Genomic DNA, 17,887 nt, shown 5'->3' with positions numbered 1-17,887 from the left:
TAGCGCGCTTTTCAGACCAGTAAGGTGCACAGGGCTCGACTTGGGTGTGGCCTGTACTTTTTAAGAAATGTAAGCGGCTCGCAAGCCCTGACAACTTTTAACGCACAGCCTTTAAAAGATACTTTTTCTCAAGTGCTGAACTGTGATTTTGTCTGTGGAACTACAGAGCTTGGAATTTAATTAGCTGGCTTCTTGAATTGTTTTAACTGAATTTAAACTGAGGGAGATGGGGCGGGATCAGCCCCGCGAAAGGAAAAAAGCCAACTTTCCTTGGTGTGCTAAACATCCAAGCTAGCCTATTGGTAACATAGCGCTAAATAGTGTAAGTCGAAGTTTAGAAAATGACTATATGCATAATATTCAGGAATGCCGATAAAGCCTCCAAAGGCAGCTTTTGTTTTGTTTGCCTAGTGAATGGATATTCTAGGCAGCTGCCTACCTTTAGATCGAGGTTGATATACAGTAGCTTTGTTAAAAGCTTCTTGGAGAAACGTAGGAATTATTTAGTTAGCTACTTGAATAAGGGCTTAGTTGGCATACTTAAGTATATATATCATTTTGTACTTGACTCACACTCCATGTAAGTTAAATTGGACTGAGGGTGGGATGTAATGTTTTATCTTCATGTCTTCTCACGTCTCATGCATTAATTTATTTGACAAACATTTTTTGTAGGTGTAGAGTTAATGTGGCCATGTTTTCTAAACTCCAACTCGTGACATGTGATCAATAATTTTTTAGTGTGTATTTCAAAAGTTTGAGCTTTTTATATATTTAATGCATTGCCTTGGTTGAAAATGGTAATTAAAAATATATGAAATAAAAATACTTGGAAAAGCCAGGTTATAAATGCCCTCCCTGGTAACTAGGAGTCAGACAGTGAGTATTCTAGGCCCCAGAGGTCATAACTAGGATTAAGAAAGAGTTCTTGTCCCTGGAGAGATTGATTCCTTTAGACAGAGATACAGACTTGTGTCCAAATCATTATAATTCCGTTTTAAAAGGTAGGCAAGAAATGTTAGGGGAGCATTTCATTTAGATAAATATATATATTTTCTGTGTGATAAAACATACATAATGAAACTTACCATCTTAACAATTACTAGTGTACAATTCAGTGGCATTAAATGTTTGCAGATGTATTTTGCTTATTTTTGCCTTGCCTTACTCCAGAATAGATTTGCTATAACTGACATGCACATAGTAGGTGCTTAAAGATAGAATTTAAAGTTATGTATGTTAGGACTCAGAAATACTGTCAATGAGCATTCTTTTTTAAAAAATTTAGATATAAGATAGAAAACATTCACATTTTTAGCACCATGGAATTTTAGAACTAGATAAGACTGACAATGTCTAGCCTAATTCTTATATGGAGAAAAATAAAAGACATAATTGACCTTACTAATTAAGAGCATGGCAACTTACTGGCAGAAATGGAGCTTAGAACCTGAATCTCCTAGTCTAATTGCAAGTCCTGGGGGGCTTGTTTTAACCTACACCATGCTGCTGTAAGTACTTTTAAATGGAATCTTCGCCCTGGCTGATACACCTTGGTGGGTTGGGAGTTGTCCCGCAGACCAAAAGGTCATCAGTTTGATCCCGGGTTGGGGCACATGTCTGGGTTGCAGCCCAGGTCCCTGCTTGAGCGTAAGCAAGAGGCAATCAATTGGTGTTTCTCTTCCTCTCTTTCTCCCTTCTCCCCCTCTCTAAAAGTAAATACATAAAGTCTGAAAAAAAAAAATCCTTTAAACAACTCAAAGCATTATATAGCCTCTTAAAGGTTTCACCATAGAAAAAGACTTCAAACTTTACATATTTCTAATGCTAAAACAAGTATTGGTAGTAATTTTAATTTTATATGTCACATATGAATGTAAACAACAGACCTAAAAGTTTTTAAAGTTTCAGGAATTCTGAGATTCGTTATGCTGGGGAAAGTAGTAATACAAAAGGGAGGACAAGACAATAAAAACTGCTTGATAATCTGCAAAATGTAATGGTTTAAACAGTAAATTAGTTTAAGCTAATAAAGTCTGTGCAACAGTGGGGTGGGGTAGAGAAGTAATAGTACATGGAACAAACTAATCAGAATGAAGCACACTTGAAAAAGTTTAATGGAAAACCCCCATCATGTTGATTCAGATTGAGTTGTATTCAGTTCCTATTTGCAAATGATTTTAGGGAATCCTAAATATAGTTCACCTAAAGTTTATGTTCTAATTTATATTACCAATAAAAATAGGTAGGCACCTTTAAACATTTTCATAGAGATTTTAAAGGTCTTTAAAAATTAGAAATCAACAAACAAATAGAAACCAATTCAGTAGGCTTTAAAATGCAAACTCCCAATCTACCACTTTCTCTAGGGCCTTGAGTAAATTACATTCATTGTGTCAGTTTAAACAAATAAAAAAAAGAGCATAGGTTCTTTAATACTCCTAGAAAGTTTTCCCACACAAAAACGATTGTACTCTTAGAATACTCCTTATTAGCTTGAGCTTTCTAGAACCCAGCCACCATTCTGTAAAAGCCCAAGCTACATGGAAAGGCTGTATGTTGGTATTCTCATCAACAGTACCAGTTCACCCAGCCTTCATTCAAATCTTCCCAGCCTAGGCACCAGACAGATGAGTAAAGATACCATCTTGGCAGTAGATCTTCCAGTCTCAGCTATTCCACTCCCCGTCCATTCAATGCATTAGCTGTTGAAATCATCCCATTTGAGGCCACAGACATCGTGGAAAGAGACAAACAACCTCCTATATGCCCTATCCAGATTCCCAAACTATTCAATTTGTGAGCATAATAAAATTTTTTTCTTCTTCTTTTTTTTTTTTTTTTAAGGATGGGAGAACAGTAAGATATTCATGGCAATGGATAACTGGAACATACATTCCAAGCTGAATATTTGAATGAGCTGTCTTCTCAAACTTGCCATTGATAGAATTCTTCTGTAATAGTTCATTTAAATTCTCTAAATGGGTCAGTTACAAAATTTACCTTTTATAATTGTTCACTTCTTGAGTGAAAAAAATAATATATCAGATTTCTGTAATCATCACGGAATCTAGTATACAGGGGTTGGCAAAAGTAGGTTTACAGTTTATATGAAAAACTGTATAATACAAGAATAAACTGTGTTTCACATATTTACCACAGTAAAATTACCTTTGTGCACCCCTGTACATGTAAAACTCCTTATGAAAGTACTTGATAAGAACTTGTTTGATAGTTCTTTTATTTATACTAGAAGTATATTTGTAACCGTTTTTCATTGTTCATGCATATAGCTTATTATGCTATAATGTTATAAGACATACATGCTCTAATTAAAAAACTGCTAGTTATAAGCACTTATAAAAACAACTTTAAACTGTGTCACTTTATAGAGATCCTTATGAAGGGTTTCCTGTTAGAGATGCTATTTTGGAAAAGAGTATTACAGTCATTTGCATATTTATTTTTATATGCTGGTAATTTCACATGATCTGTGTATTGCTTTTACAGTTTAACTGTAAGCCTTGCACCAATTGAAATTTTATTTTTAAAGTATCTTGCAACCACATACATATATATGGAAGCAGTTTGAATGAATGGTATAAAATAGAAGGTCCACATTTCAATTGCTTTACTGTGTTACAACTAGAGCTTCTTAAAATTCTCCTTTATTAGAGCAAAATGTGGTTGATTAAAATACCGTGCTTCAGTTGACTTCATCATTTGAATGAGATAAGCTCTCAGCAAGACATATTCAAGAAACTATGGTTCGAACTGTTATCCTGCTATAAAGCAATCTGCTAAACATTTCTGAAGCAATTTAGATAGCTGTGACTTATTTGTAAACAATGTGGACATTTAATCTATTGACTTGAAATTGAGGCTACAGAGAAGATATTCAAGAGTTTTCTCACGAGTTCATTTGCCACATAGAAACACTTCCTATTTTTTACATGCTAAGAATGGAAAACTAAGAGCTATCTATATTAAAACAAAGAATATAAGTGACCTTATGAGTTTTATTAAAATATGTAGTATTGTAGATATGATATTATACCACCTACTGTAGGAATGAACCATATTTTAAGAGCTTTTACTCAAAAGAATATGACATACTTTTAATTTTGTTCCAGGTTATATTTGTCAGTATAAATTCTTCATAAATACTGGTAAATGACTTGCCTATACTATCAACATCCACTTTTCACTGTTTTGCTGATAAAATCTGTATTTGGAGTAAATAATTACCTAAGAAATGCATTCCTTCATGACTTGAAACACAATTCTAAAAATTCTACTGAGACAGTTAATAAAATGTGACATTAGTCAACTATACTATAATCTTTGTTAGTGATCAAACCAAATTAAAATTTGAAATTCACTATAATATATTCATCAATATGTAAATAAAGAAAAAGACAGGTTTATCAAAAGAAAATAAATGCTTATTTTTTACTTCAGTTATTTTTACTTCTTTTATCATTTAGGCCATGACTATGATATGTCAAAACTCACTATGTGGACATGACTCAGGTACAAACATACAATGTCAAAATAGTTATATTTGTTTAATATAACCATTAGATGAGCTGGGTTTTCTCATTTTCGACTTCTTGGTTTGGCATTATGTGAGTATAGTTAACAGAATAATAAAGCAGAAATGATAATTAGAGTCTGTTGATTATTTAAGAGATTTTACATTACCTCAAATTTTTGCTTTTGAGCTTTCTTTCTACAGGTATTCACCTTCTAATGTATTCTTTTCTTCCCACTAGTTCATGATATAGACAAACAATTCTTGTCATGGCAGCTCTGAATGAATCAATTTTCATTGACATGTGTTTTACTTGCCCTAAGTACCAAGTGAAAGTTGGCTTCAATTTGGGCCTTGCCCTACCACTTAAATGCTGAAAGAACTTAAATTCCTTAGCTATAATGACGCAATCAACTCATTTATTTTTCTTCGAAAGGAAAATGAAGCCAGAAGCTATACAGACTTTTATGAAAAACAGAGCTAACTCCAAGTGATAAAGATTTGATTTGTTATTTATTTGTAGGTAGTTCATACAAGATATCCTTTGCCTAAAGCAGTGTTAATGAATTAAAGATAGGATATTCCTGGGAAAGATTTTTGAAGTATGATAGTCAGGATTTTCTACATATTCATCCCCTCTACACTTGCCGTGATATTGATGTGGTTTGTGATAGAGAATAGCTTGTAGACAAATGATAGTTACAAGTGGCAAAATATGTCTTTTGATATATCTTCATTTTTTCCCTGTTACAAGTTACCGGCCCTCCCTTACCTCCTTCACCCCATGTAATTAGAAATTACTTGAAATGGATTGGTAAAGTAAGACATGTAAAATAAGTAATATCACACAATTATTACATCAATTCATTTCAGAGTTTGGATTTTATATATAGTCTTTAAGAATCTGTAACTCTAAAGTGACTTGTACCTAACCCATCCCAAGAGAACAATCCCAACTTTAAAAATTTCAGAAGAAAAATCCATATCTTTCCCATAAATTACAATCTTAAAAATATTTCTTTTGTCAGATCTATATATTTTTCCATCAAATTTGTCAGTTCTCCACCTCAACTTTAAAAATAAAATACCTATCTGATTTTTACATTTACAAATTGAAAATAAGAGAAATAATTTTCAGATAGATGCATATATTAGAATTAGATTAATTGGTTGACTTAATTAACTCTCCCTGTCTAGCAATTGCCCATTTGTTTACCTATAATCCAAATTTAATTTTCTATAATATTAAGGGAGTGTGTTAGGCTCTCCCATTTCTGATCATGTGGATCTGATCCACATGATCAGCCAAAGGAGAGAAAATAAAGTTCTTTATTTCCATTTCAGATGGACAATGTATTTAAGATCTGAGCTCTCGCTTTAGTACAAATTGCCCTTGTAGTTTTGTTGTTAGCGTTTATACCTGCGTTCCATTATTTTGCATTTATCTGTCTGAAAGTATTGGCATCTGCTTAATTGAGCCACAGAGTAAAACAGTAAAGAAAAAAGAAACAAAGAAGATAAAAGAAAAGTGTAACTTAGAAGTTAAATAAAACATGTGTTCGATTTTACCTTCCTCCAGAGGTATACCAGCTCTAAGTTCTAAGTTAACTCCCTGAGACTGCAGTGAATTCTTTTTCTGCCTACCTGCTTGCCTTAATCAGTACACTTATTGGACCCAACCATCACATAAAACAAAACATAACTCGTATGTGTTGTGTATGTGTGTATTTGCATGGATCAAATATTCACTGTATTTCTTATGTCAGCAATTTATATTAATAAATGTTTATGCCAAGTACTATTTTAAATACTTTGTATTTTATTCTCCCAACAACCCTATAAAGTAAATACTCCTAGTTATTTTATTAACTGCTAGTTCCACATAATTTTATATGTGGAAACTGAGGCTTGGAGGGGTTGAGTGAACTGCCCAAGGCTTTGAAGCTGTAAGAGGCAGAGGCAGGATTCAAAGTTTTCTGGTTCCAGAACCTATGTTCTCTCTCTTTCTCTTTTTTCCTTTTTCTTTTTTTTTAATTTTAGAGAGAGGGGACGGGAGGGAAAAAGAGAGGGAGAGAAACATCAATCAGTTGCCTTCCCTGCACTCCCCAACCAGGACCAAACCCGCAATCCAGGCACGTGTCCCAACCAGGAATGGAACAGGTGACCTTCTTGTTTGCAGGACGACACCCATCCAACTGAGTCATATTGGCCAGGACAACATCCATGTTCTCTTAATGCTAAGAGTTACTCATACAACTATGAACATCAAAGTCCATTTATTAATGGATTGAGGCTGAACACATGAACAGAAACCAAACTACACATGTGAGGCAGTTACCGCAAAAATAGGATTTGGGAAACCATTATGTAAATTCCAGGCTTCCTGTGGGACTATATTGTATCTGATCCCTAATCTATTCAAATCTGTGTAATAGGTAGAATATATTGAAATTACTCAAAGGCATTATGAGACCATTAGGATCCTTTTATCCCTACATTTTCATAAGTAGGAATACCATATGCATGTCCAATTCATATGTAAGGAACATATAAAGGACTTATTTTTATATCCCCAGTGTACTATTTTTGAAATATATTCTTTATTATTGTGGTAATTTTCCTAATCATTCACTTCTAATTACATTCACAAATCATTATTAATGGTGCTACCTTACTTCCTTATTCAGTTAAACACTTGCATAATGTTCTTTATACAATTAAACGTTAGCACAGGCATTTTGAGTTACACAGTACACTAAGTTCTTTAACTATATTTGAAAAGGCATATTTCATTTGTCTAATTTAAAACTATAAAATAAGGAAAATTCAGAAATGACCTCAACATTTTTCTTTGAAAAATATACCACAAATAGGTTTAAGGAAAAATGTTATCTGAAGACCACCTATTCATTCAGTATTGACTGGCAATGTTTTAATGGGCCTGATACTAGATTTAGTTTATAACACAAGTTAGGAGCAACTTTTTGGCATTCAAATATTTTTACTCTGTATATTTAAATATCTCAGTCGAAGTAACCTAATTTTGAAATTCAAGTATCACTGGTTTGTTGTGTCTCAGGTGACAGGTAGTAAAGGATTGCCAGTTCATTGCAATAATTGAATATCTCCAGTCTACATATTTAAGATTAAAATACAGGAATAAGGGAAAAGACATCTTTACAGGTCAGTCTTTGGGGTACCTCCCTTAGTGATTATATCTAGTCTTCCAATATCACTTCTACTAATATCACTGAGAGATAACTTCCAATCTAGAAGTCTAGCTTTGATCTCTCTCATAAACTTCAGCCTCCCACCTCCTATTTACTGAATATTCTGGATATTTCCACTTGAATATGTAACATTCACCTCAAACTCAAATTATCAGGAGCCAAACACGTCACCTTCCCCCTTAAAATAGTGTCCCTGTCAGGTTTCCTTATTTCTTGAAGAGTATCTTCAGTCTTTTACTTGTCCCAGCCAAAAATAATTGCATTTTGACCCTCACCTCTATACTGCCTCTCACCTCACTCATGGTCAGTTGCCAAGTCTTGTCTACTTATTACTTCATTAGTGTTTCTTACATCCATCTCTTATTTTTTTTTCCCCTAAGACTACTTTTCTAGTCTGGGTCCCCAATATATCTCATGGGCCATAATATCTCACACTAAGTATTCTCAAATCATGGGACATTTAGATAAGCTATACCTACAAAATTGGCTGCACCATTTTCTGCTGCCAAAATCTGCTTACTGCTATCAATGTCAGCACGAAATTCTTTTCTGGGTCTCTCAAGCACTTTTTTCTTAGTTGTTGTTTGTTTTGGGGGTTTTCCCCCCCTTCATTATTTGGAGCTAGCAGCTATGCCAGAATGCCTAGAGTCCTTCTGTTTTCCTACAAATCTTGTAGCAGAGTCCCTATCTCTGGCAACACATCTCTGATTGGGAATTCTAACTTAACCTTAGATCCCTTATTACCAGAGAAGTGAGCCATGGTCTCAGGGGTAGATTATTCTTTCTCCTTACCCACAACTCTCCAACCCCAAACCTAACTTCAATCTTCTCTTCCTAATCAGAAGGTAGGGCTTTCTTTCCCAAGAGATCAGTGACATATACTAATGTTCACAAAAAAAAAACCCAATTGGCCAACAAACTATGTAATCCCACTTGGCATTTAACATGAATAGTAAAATCACTTACTTGCATGCTTAGTGATGACAATTGGTCTCTACTTCTGTGCCATTCAAAGCTTTACCATAATGTCTGTCTGCTCTGGGATTATACTTTCAACATTCTGCTGCTGCTACACAGAAAGGATGAAGATCAAATATGGGACACATCAGTGAATATATTTAAATAAGTTTCAAATTATGTGAATTAACCAGTAATTCTGACACTGTTTTCCCCATTTTATAAAGTATACAAGAATATAAGAGAAAGAAAATGATGTTATCATAGGAATGACCTTAAAACACTAAAAAAAGGAAGAGCGCTGTTAACAAACTTTAAAAGCACACATATATCTAGTAAGAAGTTACTTGGAATATACCTTACACCCTACACAATAGGTAGAAACACCATTGACCCATGACCTTCAAGTTGAGAACATTGCCATTGATGGATCTACTTTGTTTTTTTTCAAAAGCTTTATGAGAAAGGAGCAATGAGACTTCTTGCTTGGGCTCACATGCTTTTTTTTTTTAAATTCATTTTTTAGAGAAGGGAGAAAAAGAGAAACATTGATTTGTTGTTCCACTGATTTGTGCATTTATTGGTTGATTTTCTTTTTATTGATTTTATAGCGAGAGAGGAACGGGGTACGGAGAAAGGGGAAGACAGAAGAGAACCATTGACCTGTTGCTCCACCCACTCTGTGCATTCATTCTCTGTGCCTTGACCAGATATCCAAACCCCAACATTGGCATATGGGGACAATGCTCTAACCAACTGAGCTACCCAGCCAGGGCCAGTAGAAATGCACTTTTGAACAGGGACTATACTCTCAAAGCCTTCAGGGGCTCGGTGGCTTATGTGAGTGAGTGAAGTAGGCAGAACGCAAGGAAAACAACACTGTGAGCTTAAGGATAACTGACAACTTACTGGCACAGACTACAGTGTTGAGGAGATATTAAGGAAAGATGGTAGAAAATGCAGAAAATTTTAATGCAGAAAATGGTAGAGTGTTTCTCCATCTAAAAAGTGCAGTTGCTACAAGAGGATGGAAGTCATACTGTAAGTAAGGATTACAGAGTAGAATGACAGAAGGAGTGTGGATCTCTGGTGATCATGGATGCCTCCTATAAACCCAGGACCACCTATCTCCATATATATCTGGTAAATCCAGGGTAGTGAAAGCTTCATGCATATCAGACCCAGGGATCAGCAAGGCCTTTCTTCATTTCTCAGGTCTTGCTTTACTCTACTTCTCCTGACATGTTAGCTTTTGTTATTTCCTGGATTGGTTCTCTCCACATAGTGGGGACAATTCCGTCAGCATCTTTTCATTTGGTACTTAACATGAATAGTGAAATCACTTGAATGCATCAGGTCCACACTTGGAGCTTGTTATCTAAAAGGAACATAGGGATATTCCTAGCAGGAAAGTATTAAGGATAACTTTGATTGCTCTGGGACAATTATATGCCCATTCCTGAATCAATATGACTGGCCCCTTCAGAAAATGGAATGAGGGACGAATTGCCTGAAGGAACTAGAGGGAAACAGACACAAACTATTGTTCCCATAGTCTTGTATTGTATCTCCTGTATTATAATTGTCTTTTTAGTTCTCTGTTGCCTCTATGGCTTTGTGAGGGCCTTGAGGGGAAAGACTGTTTGTTATTAATTTTGTACCCTCCCAGCCAAGAAGAACATATGGCATATGGTAGTCCTTCAATAAACATTTGCTGATGAATAAAATGAATGAGCAAATCTAGGCAAAGAACTTCAAGAAGAAAGGGTCAGGAACCCATGACAAAACTCCAGGCAATAGGTCTAAAGTACCAGGAATAAATAGTGGCATCATGATCACTAAGCTAGCCTCAGGTTTGGCTTTATGCAGTTCTGGTAATGGTAGGAACTTGCTGCAATGTGACCAGTTCATGCAGAATAAATATGTGATTGGCTTATAAACTTGTGCGCATAGCAAACAAATATTTTTTTAGCAGAAAGCCCCTGAAAAGTTTCATAATTTGTTGTTTAATCGTGTTAAGATTTTTAAAAAGTCATATTTGAAAATGTGCTTCAGGATCATGGGAATGTAAACCTCTAGGAGAAATCAGTTAGACTGCCCCAAATGATGGTGGGCAATTTTGGATTCAGAATGGCTAAAGAGCTGTAAAATTTTATAGACAAATCTCAGTTTTATCAGCCCTTTCCCAAAGCATGAGCTTAGATGGGATAACATTAGAGAATTGTGCCAAAAATATGAAAATGAAAACGAACATGAGTCAAATTCAAAATTGTTTAGGAAATAGTTTGAAGATGTGTGTAAGGAAGACTATGGAATTAGAATTGCTGTATTGAGGTTTAAATGTGTGTAGAAACAAGAAACATTCAGAAAAGTACCAACCACAGGATCAGTTTTGAGAAAAGCTTGTTTTGAGACAAACACTGTTAATCTTAAGAAATCATTTGTTGAAGACGTGAGCAGAACTAAATATAGTGTTGTGAAAAGAATAGAGGTGAGACAAGTGAAAGGTTTGCTTTAAAGAAATTCATTTTACACTCAAATTTTGAATAACATCTCTATTCTAAAATATATAGACTATCCCTGCATTTGTTAAACTACTGTATTCTCTGACTCAATTGTCAAGTATTAAAAAGTTAAGATGTGCTGAGCTTATTTACATACAGGATGTTATTCTTATCCTATATGATGTTACAGAGGGCAAAAGTAGCATATTGTGTTCATCTTTATATTCCCGGCACCAAAGAAATCTCACAGTAGGCACTCAACAGACGTTTACTGAATGAAAGAGTCCTTAACGTCTATAATGCTTTACAATTTTCAAAGAAGTTTCTTGCACATGATTTCATACAATCTCATAGTAACCCTTCAAAGTATTTGTAAGACATTTTTCAGATGAGAAAATATATTCAAGAGGAAAATAACTTCCCAAGCCATAAAAATTTGAATCCAAATCTTCCTTCTGGTTTAGTTGAATCATAATGTCTCCTTTCAATGAACAAAACATATCTTAAGTCATGATACACCCAGAAACATAGAGACGGGTAGAAGATACCTTTTTTTTTTTTTTTTGTCTGTCCACCTCTTTATGGAACTAAAAGTTGCCATTCACACTATTCTACCCGTCTGGTCACTGGAGGAGGAAAGTGATCTATTTCCAGCCAATAATAGCCCTCTGACTGCAGCAGTTGGCTGAGGTATGTGCCCTGAGGTGAGGGTACGATCCTAGACATGTCAGTCTGAGTCCTTCTCCAGGGTTTTTCAGTTTAGAGGTGAAAAAAGTTATTGCCCTTGGAAATCACGGAGCCTGAAGAAAGGTGGGTGTGCTTGTGGCCATAGAGAAAAACTATGCAGTTGCTGGAGAAAATGAAGCAAGGCGACAGTGAGCTGGGGCTATATAGAGCCCCTGGACCGGTCAAGCCTGAAGGGTCGGCTCCATTCTAGATGCGTTGAACCACATGAAATTTCCATTTTTTTGTAGGTCAAAATGGTTGAATATCATCATTTTCATTTCACTCAACCAAATAGACAAGTTAAAGGACCACACATCAGTCTTATCCATAACCTTATGAGATTTTTCCAGCTTTACTCATTCTTGCTACAAATGGGGAAATGAAGGCCCAGAGACTTCAGAGGACTTGTTCAAGGTCAATACTAATGTCAAATAATGCAGGCTTTTGAATTTCAGTCCAAGAGCCTTTTCTTTAAGCATAATGAGTCCAAAATTTTAAATTAGTCATTTTCAAATTGGTAAACTGGTTGCTTTTCACTGCTTGTTTTGTTTTTAATTTAAAATTTTTATTTCCTTATTAAGCATAGGGAAATATGCTGTTATGACTCAAAGCGGGAAAATTTATTTGTTATAAAATTTTCCAGGAAAAATAATCTCTACATTTTGACTAAATCCATGAACTTTAAAACTAAAAAAAATAATGTGGCACAAGTTAAACACACGGCAATTTTTCAGGCAAAATTTGCACATGAAAATTTTGACTACCTACATTTTTCTTCTTTTATTTTCTTTTTTAATCCTCATATGAGGATATGTTTTTTATTGGTTTCAAAGAGAGAAAAAGGGGCAGAGAGGGGAGGGGAGAGAGAGAGAAACATCAATTGTTTGCCTCCCATACAGCCCCGACCGGGTATCGAACCCGCAACTTAGGTACGTGCCCTGACTCGGCATCAAACCCTCAATCTTTTTTTGATGTACAGAATGATGGCCTAGTCAACTGAGCCACCCAGCCAGGGCTTCTTTCTTTTCAATAGATCTTCCAAAAGACCTCAAGCTTCAATGTATGTAAGAAACACCAGAAGTTGCTTTTTAAACATGTAGATTCCTGAGCCCCACACTATACCATTGAGTCAATTTCTCTGGAGTTGGGGGCAGGGGGAAATCTAGACCTGTTCATTCTAGTAAGCTTACTGGATGATCTTATATATACTAAAGTTTGAGCAATACTGCCTAAAGTATTGCCATTCTCAGGTATTCTGTCACTCCAAGGGGAGAATGCTGAGACCACATCCCTATAAAATCACTGTAATGCCACAGTTACCAAGGGGGCTGTGATTTATCATGCAGGTGTTTGGGTCAACTCATCAGCACCCATTAATTAGGCTATCACCTAATTATATACTAATATGTATCCTGCTTAAATCTTTGACCTAATGAACACAATATTTCTAAAGAACAATCAAATATCTCTACCTAGAATCCCACATATCTTCAACCAAGCTCATTTTTATTGGTTTCTCCAGATCTGCTTTTCCTCTAATATTACCTACTTCAGTTAATGGCATCACAACCACCTAATTGGTTCAGCCAGAAAACTCTGACTTCCTCCCTTCTGTGTTTTGCTTCTATCTGATTAGTCACCTAGTCATGTCTCACCTGCTTTTTCAGTCATCTCTCAGCTTAGTTTTCTTATATTCCTCATTGCCATTGCCTCATGATCCTCCCTTAGATGCTTGTCATCTCTTCTGGGCTTTGGAAATAGCCTCCTAAAAGGTAGCCTCACTTTTCTGTAATCCATCTTTCACACTGCCATTGAAAGTACATTCCTGAAATGTAAACTAGATTTTGCCACTTCTTCTAAAGTGGCTCCCCATCACCTCCCAGATAAAGTCTACTCCATTTGCATGATATACAAGGCCCTTTGTGATCAGGTTTAACTTTTCAGAGTAAGAATCTCTTGCTATTCCTGCCTCTGGTGTCAGCTCCAGTGGACATTCACACTATGCTCACTTATCATCTTCTGTTAAACCTTTGTGACTCCATCTCTATGTTAGAACAACTCTTAATGTACATTTTTTTATCCTCACCTGAGGACATTTTTTCATTGCTTTTAGAGAGAGAAAGGAAGGGAGAGAGAGAAACATCGATGTGAGAGGGAAATATCTATTATTTGCCTCCCATATATACCCAGACCAGGAACTGAACCCACAACATAGGTACGTGCCTTGACTGAAACTGAAGCCCTTCCATTGCAGGACTATGCTCCATCCAGCTGAGCCACACCAGACAGGGTTAGGGTACTTTCTTATACAAGCTTCTATTATAGCACTTATCATTGTCTTGCGATTATTTTGTTTACATGCTTATTATTCAACTGAGCTGTGAACTCCTGGAAGGCAAGAAATATACAGTATTTATCTTTGTATCAGCAGCATATGACATACAGAAGTCCTGACTCATAGTAGGTCAGTGAAGGAACAAATATGTAACTGACTTGAGGAAAAACTATGTGCAAAATACTTTCCCTTTTATCTTCGTTTACAAAATGTGTTCAGTGTATTCTCAAAGAGCATTTTTCATGTGTGCAGTTTTTATATTTATAGTTCCTCTAATCCCATTTTTTCAAAAGTCTGAAAATTAAAAGCCAAAGTTTGATTCAAATTCAATAGTTTTCAATTTCATTAAACTATCAAATATCACATTTTCATCATTTTAAAATGGCCCTAAAATATCTTATTAGTGTTTATTAAATATAAAATTTGGGGCTTTCATAAAATGTTTTGAAAACTATCAAAGTGTAACTCATACCAAACCAAGGACTCCCTGTGAACATAAGCAAAATTGTGCCATTGTTACCTATGCAGAAAAGACATCGTGCCTTATCCTATAATTTACCCATGATAGATCCATTCTCTTCAGGAAGCAAAAACTGGAAGAGTTTCCCTATTTCAAGTCAGCATTAATATGGTATTCTAAGCACATCTCTTGCAAAGTTTGAAAATCAAAGGGAAAAAAGTATTATTTCTGTGTATTCAAGATGGGAAGTGTAATAGAGTTCCAACTGAATTCTATTCCAACCCACACCAACTTAAGCCCCTGTACTGTAGGTATTCTAGATGTAGTTTACTTCTGTAAGTATTAAGCTGACTCTTCCCCATGTATTTCTAATTTCTCATCCAGCCTTACCTAGTATCATTGTTCTGTACTGCTAGTGTAGATCTATAGGTGAAGAAATGATGTTAGTAAAGTGGGAAAAGAATGAAACAGCCAATTTAGGGAGAGTTAGTTTTATACTAAAGAGTCAGCATTATAGATATGCCTGCACACTTGCCAGAGGTGAAGTTCCCTTGGAGACAATAGGAAGCAGTCATTAACATAAATGTAATGAATTGTAAAATAAGTCTTAAGTTAGAAAAGAGCGTGTTACAAGAGAAAGAACATGTCCGATTATGGGAAAGGAAAAATATACTGGTAAGTACCAAAAAGTGGGTAATGGTCATCAAGGGGGTTGAGAAGGAGAATAAAAATGTCAGTACTGACAGATGGCAGTTTAAGAGGCCATATCTTAAATAATCCTGAACACACCATCAAAAAAAGTATACTTAATGGAACATGGAGTAATTCTTTAGGCTGTACTGTAATCTTTAGCACTGCTGTTGTCTTTCCCCATAAGTTCTTAATGTTTTCTCTAAGAGGATATATACTAACCTTAAACTCACACACCTTGGTCCCAAACTCCTTTAAGTGAATTGTCCCTCTCTACCCACATTACTTTGAAAATTCTGAAGACTTGTTTCTGAGCTTCTAGGAGTCTCCTCTTCGCCTTTTTTGAGAGCTAGTTAACAGAGAGGTTTGTATTTGATCCAAGAAGATCCTACCTTATTTTCAAGTTGCTTCTCCTTGTCTTTTCTTTATGAAACACAGCAGGCACCACAGACTAGATCTGGATGGTTGCTGGGTAGAGTAAACACCATGTCCTTCTTCCACTAAGCACTGTAAGATAAACATTCTAATCTTTCCCAACCACTCACTAGCTGGACTATAAAGCCCTTTTGTTTGTATTCAGAAGTATGGTGAATTATTTACTTTCTTAGTCATGGATAACTTAGCCACCAGCATCTTTAAAAACAGCCTGAGATCACTAAAGTTGTCAGTTTTTATAAAACTAAGCAGCACGGTAGAAAAATTTACTAAATAACGCTTTTAGAACAGAAAATTTGACAGCTGCTTTAGTGATTAATAAATCTGCTGTCTGAAAACATTGCCATTTATGGCATGACTTCAAGTTGCACAATAAGCCTGTTTTATTTTATTTTTTTTGTCGTAAGTGTCATCAGTGTGTGTAGCTACTGTTGGTCACTGTCCTTTTATGCAAGGACCTTTCTTTATTTTTTCTATAATTCTATCTTCCAATCTTGTTTTTAACTTATATAAATACATCTTTGTTGTTCTCATGTCAATTTTAGGTTCTAAGATCTCCAAGTTGCTCCTCAAGTGGTGGCTGTCAGCATTAGCATGTGTTATGATGGAGGTTCCACTAGCACTGAACACACAAGGAAGCCGGCCACATGGTCCTCATGTACCACCTACCAATTTACAAGTAAGGAGAGTGCAGTGCCTCATTGTTCATTCATCGTCAACTAATTATTCACTTTGACCCTCCATAATTCCTGACATGTTTTTATACAGCCAGAGTACCTTTCTGACTTTTTGATATTTGGTTTATCATTGTTATTTTATATTGTGCATGCCCCTACTCACTACTATTTTCTTTGTTTCCAACACTTCTCTATTTGCCAAGGTCATTTTGAATTCTGGTGTTGCTTTGTGGCTAATGGCTATCCATTATGCGATGTTTGGGGACATCACCTCTGTCCTTTCACTTGGGACCACACTAGGCTCACAAAAATTTACTTACACACCAGCAAACATCAGTGAAAAAATCTGAAGGGGGAATTTCACCCACACTTGCAATAAACTGCATAAAATACCTAGAACAATCTAAAGAAGAAATGTGTAAGAACCACATGAAGAAAAATACAAAACTACTGAGCTGGCCCTGACTAGAGTGGCTCAGTGTGTGGGGCGTCCTCCTGCAAACTGCAAGGTCAGGGCACATGCCTGGGCTGTGGGCCCAGGTCTCCAGCTGGGGGCATGTGAGAGGCAGCCCATGGATGTTTCTCTCCCTCTCTTTCTTCCTCCCTTCCTCTCTCTCTAAAAATAAATAAATAAAATCTTTTTTTAAAGAACTTAAAAAACACTATTGAGATATAAAATAATTTTTCCACAGGTCTTGTAGCTGGGAAATACTTAATATTCACCCAAAGGGCATTGAATGCTGGCTTGTGCTCTTGGTGGAGGAACTGCCGTTGGGAAGCTACAGCAACTTTGTGGCTTCTTGCTCTCTAACTACACAAAATCAAGGATGCTTGGAGGTTATCATGCCACTTACAACCCAAATTACAATAGAAACACTGATTACAGTGAGCATTTGGTCAGGTTGCAGTGTTTCTTGTAGATAATAGTTTCTAGTTTCACTTTGTGAGAAAATATAGGAATTTTTGTTCAGAAATTAAAAATCATTGTGAACTCTCATTAAGAGATTTTAAATGTGCTTGTTTAGGCCAATAATTATTTGGCCTAAAGAACTACACCTTAAATATGTAATAAATTGGACATTTGAGCGTCAATGAACTTAGTTTAAAAAAAAAAGACAAACCTTCACATGGCCCCTTTTTTACATGATAAAACTGAAACCTCTGGCATCCTGAACTCAGAAATGAGTTTTTGAGATAGCTTAGATTTCTCCATTAGTTCCAAAACTTAAAATTTATAACCATTATAGATGGAAATTTTCCTTAAGACTATAATATATTTTCCTGCATTTGTGAACGGAATAGTTAGTGTAAAACTAAAGTTTCATTTGATGTCATAGGT

This window comes from Pteronotus mesoamericanus, unplaced genomic scaffold (genome assembly GCF_021234165.1).
Source record: "Pteronotus mesoamericanus isolate MK-2021 breed Mesoamerican mustached bat unplaced genomic scaffold, CSHL_Meso_final scaffold_31, whole genome shotgun sequence".
Classification (NCBI taxonomy): domain Eukaryota; kingdom Metazoa; phylum Chordata; class Mammalia; order Chiroptera; family Mormoopidae; genus Pteronotus; species Pteronotus mesoamericanus.
This window is presented reverse-complemented; position numbering follows the sequence as displayed.